The following is a 4,946-nucleotide window of genomic DNA, read 5'->3' as shown; positions in this document are numbered from 1 at the left end:
AGCAGTGCTTAATAAGTACGATTTTGGGCAGCTCAGCAATCATCCCAACATTGTGGCGGCAATACCTGAAAGACCCGACAGGTACAAATTCTGGACACATAAGAGCATATTCTGGGAACTCCCATACTGGAGTAAGTTGTTGATCGGGCACTACCTAGATGTGATGCACATAGAAAAGAATGTTTGCGACAGTGTGGCGGGCACAGTGCTGAACTTGGAGGGGAAGACGAAAGACGGTCCTAAGGCACGCATTAATCTAAAAAAATGCAATTAAGAAGACATCTGTGGTTGAAAGAAGGGAAGAAAAAAATGCCTCAAGCTCCTTACATCGTGAAGCCTGACCAGAAGAACCTAATTTTCAGGTGGATGAGTTGTGTGAAGTATCCTTCAGGCTATGCAGGAAATATAGCCCGGTGTGTGAACTTCCGGGACAATAAGATGTACGGGTTGAGTGAACGAAGGCTTATTGAGAAAGCTGAGTCTAGAAGGAATAGAGAAACCAGTTGTGTCAAAGGACCAAGGTGGTTGTCAGATTATCATTCTATTGAGGAATAGAGTCTGAGAAGAAAACTTAGAGTGACTAAGTCTCAGTTGATGATGCACACATATTGATTGTGTGAGAATCAGTTGCAGACTAGTTGTGTGAGAACTAGTATAGCTGAGTGTGTGAGATCTCAGATGATCAGTTTAGTTTCTCTTGATAGAGTTATCTTAACTGAGTTACTTGTGTGAGAAGTAAGAAGCGTGAACATTGTATGAGTTGTGTAATTGTGTGAGAATTACCACTTGTAAACTTTTGAAGATTAAAGGAATAATCTTGCTTGGTAATATTAAGGGTCCGGTTCAAGAGACATCAAATTTGATACAAATTTTAACACTATTTCCTAACTGTTAGATTTTAAAACATTCAAGGGTCTAGATCAATTGTAATTATGATGTCAACATATAAATAATTGATGTAGCAAGGGACGTGGCATTGTCTAATATCATAACAAACCAAACTAAAAGAAAAGAAGGAAAAATCAGAATTTACAATCTAGAAAACACAATAAAAAGAACCAAGACGTAAAGGAAAAAAAAAAAGACGATGTTCATGTCCAGAACAGAACAAAAATCCAGAAAATAAATTTCCTCACTAATATTTGTTGTTCAAATTTCCTCACTAATATTTGTGAAGCAGTGTATGTCCTCTTATTGTCAAACCTCTTGCTGTGTAGCTTTCAGTGTAGATAAATCACATAACATGAGGTGCATGTCTTGACCTGGGAGGATGTTTGATCAAGGAATTGATAAAAAAATCTTTGTAATTGATCACTCCATTTCGAACTCTGCTTAATCCAACAATCGTTCACCAAGCTTCATCTCTTGTTTGTAGCTTCATGTGTGTTCGAAGATTTGAGTAAGCTAAAAGATTAGGGTTCAAGCACCAAGGACTAAGATTAGGGTTCATGGGGACCAGGCCCAGACTTGAGATTTTGAGGCCTGAGTCGAACTCTCAGAGTTGGGCCCCTAATTTCTTTTTTTATATATAAAATAGCATATAACATTCAAAAATATATAGGATTTTTATGCAAAATACTTATTATGCAAATAGGATTCCAAAACCTTGATGGTTTAGTAATCCTAATTGTATTATAAATCCTATCTATACAATAAATATCTTACCTAATCGTGTTTGGTTGCTTCTATTTAATATTTTAATTTTTCTTATGGGTACAAATTTAAAGTAGTAATTGATGGTTTGAGTCCCTCATCAAATGTAATTCTCTTTGTTTTAGGATAGTTGTCTTTAATTTATATCAGATCGCACAGCCTAAAAACTATTAAATTTTTTTTTTTGGACAACTATAAAAAAATATTTTTGGGCCCTGAGTCCCAAGCCTCTTGTGCCTCTATTCAAATCCGGGCCTGATGGGGACAAGAACATCGTCTTCTTTTTTTCTCTACGTCTTGGTTCTTTTTAGCTTCTTTTTATTTTAAAATTAGATTTTGTTTTTTATATTTTAGATTCTGATTTTTCATTCTTTTATTTTATTTTAGTTTGTTATGAACTTATGATATTAGGTAATGCCACCTCACTTGCCACATCAATTATTTATATGTTGACATCATAGTTATAACTAATCTAAACCGTTGAATATTTTAAAATCTAACGGTTAGAAAATAGTGTTAAAATTTGATGTCTCTTGAACCAGACCCAAATTTATATAAAGTTTAATTACTTTTGTATCATATGTTATCTTTAAATTCAATTCTTCATATTCTCATGTTTTGAGGTTCAGTGTGACATGCACCAGGCTTCTACTTTTTATCAAACCAAATCAAGCAAAGCCACTATCTATGAAAATAGCCTTTTTTTTCAAAGAGAAAATTACATAGTAGCACATGATCAAATTTAAAAACATAAAAAACCCACTTTTGATAATTCTTATACAAATTACGGCATGAGTCTAAGGCTTATCTCTACTATTAGAAAGCCAGACACCCTATTTGGTGTTATGGTGAAGTCTTTTTTCTAATTACCCAAAAAACCAATGTAGCAAAAAGATTTTTAAGAAATAAAAATAAAATTACTATGGGCTTGATTGTAAAACACTATTGAAATTCAAAGGAGAAAAAAAAGGACGGTATTTTCATCCCACGTTTGATGAAGCGGTTATCTATAAAAAAAAACTCATGTTAGATGTGGAGCAGTTCAAATAAAACTTCTTTCATTTTTTGATTCCGTGCAGATGCACGAATAAGAGGTTAGTAATTCATAGCACCAGGCCTGATCCAAGATTGCGGGATCAAAATGTCCAACTTCGTAGAAAAATTACACACTTCCCATCACAAATCTTCTTCTTTCTCTCACCCACCCCGTCCGGTGCTTCAAGGACGTGCTACATCACTCGTACCCTTATTTATATATTGATTCAAAGGTACGATACAATCCATCTTTTGTACAAAATTTAAAGGACAAAAATCATACAAGATCAAGAAACAAATTCAAGAAAAGAGTAAATCTTTATGGCCTGATTAACATGACTACTTGCTCATTGGTAGAAGTGGTTATGTCGTAAAAACACAGATGATGGAGAACAAGAAGCACCAAAAACTTGGTTTTTTCAAATCTACTCAACCATATATAACTCGGAGTTGAATACCCCTCTTCATTTTCGTGTCACCTCTTTGTACTAGTATATTTGGTCATGTGTGCTTGGTTTTTTTTTTTTTTTTTCCTTTTGAGGGTGGTTCTATAAGGACATCTCCAAGTGTTGGTCTAAAACCTATAACAGGTTCGAATTTTGCAAAATATCATCTCCAACTCACAATCTAACTTGACCTAAATTAGGGGATGGATAGCAAGAGATCTACCTGAGACACTAGTACCATGTTAATAGAGGAAGCACGTCGACCTTGAGTTTTCTTTAGCATGCATGATTTTTTAATCAATAATCGTCAATCATTTGCGTTAAAATAACTAGCATCATGGCTCTAGTACGTGAACAAGGACAAATAAACTGAAAGGAAGAAACTCTGCTATAGCGATGGGTTCAAGTTGCTTTGTTTTTGTGTGGTATGAGTTGTAGTAGAAAGATTACATAGCTAATTTCGTTCTGTATTATACGTTACCAACTAACATACTTACATAGTTACATATATCTCATGAATCATGACGTACCAGAAGTGACCTCATAGGCTCATAGCTAAATAGCCTTGGAGTGACATAATTTGATACCTCCTAACTCCAGCTAGCCACACAAAATCAAGGAAGAAATCCTCACAAATTTCATATAAGACTAGTTGACAATCCTGACTACGATGGGAACTTGTACATCAGTAAATCATGAGAAGGATTTTGTATCAGTAGCTCATATTTGTGTGGGCAATAGTTGTTCGTTATTGTTAATCAAAGGTTAAGAAAATGAATGAGTGCAACAAGTGGATATATGATTAAGACGGGTTTTGTGCATTTGGGTAAGCTAGCTAGCAAGAGCTGATGTGCATGCTTGTGGCTGGAACATATATTAAACAGAGAATCGACATGACTGATAATCCAGTACCAGATATAGCCTACATATACATGGCTGGAGCCAGTCTGGATATATAAACTAGGATATTACTTAGAGTCCCTATTTATATGAAGACATTTTTACATGTTCTGTAGTAAGAACTAAGAAGCAGCTGGGGAACACCTCTTAGAAGAGCAGAAGAAGAAGAGTAAAGCATCGAGAGGTTCGCTACGCAGGAGAGATGGCGCCGTCGCCCACGACCCTATTGTGGCTGGGGCGCCTGCATCATGTCTCTTGCATAGGAAACCTTGTGTGTGCACTAAACCGGTAGTACTCCTATGGCAATCAGAAAACTCTGAACAAAAATGGAATTTGCTTCTCTCCTTTTAGTCATATGAACTCACACTTAGTGGTACACTACACGAGTATTGTATCATCACATTTTTGTTCTTCCTCATGCTTTTTGGTGTGCTTCGCAGGTCTATAATTCGACAAAGAATAGGAGGACGATCAATGATGAAGCTTTCTAACAATGGCTACACGATGTTATGTTACCCATATATGTTGTTGGATCGCTTGTTTCATATCTTGACGTTTAGCACTTTAGTGCTCTGGATGCTCTATTATTTTTGACTTGCAGATTCTCAAAATTTTCTTATACTCAAAAATCAAACAAAAAGAAACCTGTTCTAGGATATTCTCTATGTGTGCCTTGGCCTTATGCCAATAGGATATGTAGTTAGACTAGATCTATGTATTCATATCCTTACCATATTGGTATTGTGTAATTCCCTATATAAAGGGCTCCTATCAATGAATAAGATGACTCTCTTGCTATCTCTTTGTCTCTACACTTTATTCTTTATCACGTTATCATGCACTTTGTTCTAACCCTAGAGCCAATAGCCCACCTATTTTTTTTTCTAAACCCTAAAAACCAAAACCCTAAAA

Source organism: Fragaria vesca, unplaced genomic scaffold, assembly GCF_000184155.1.
Source record: "Fragaria vesca subsp. vesca unplaced genomic scaffold, FraVesHawaii_1.0 scf0513126, whole genome shotgun sequence".
Classification (NCBI taxonomy): domain Eukaryota; kingdom Viridiplantae; phylum Streptophyta; class Magnoliopsida; order Rosales; family Rosaceae; genus Fragaria; species Fragaria vesca.
This window is presented reverse-complemented; position numbering follows the sequence as displayed.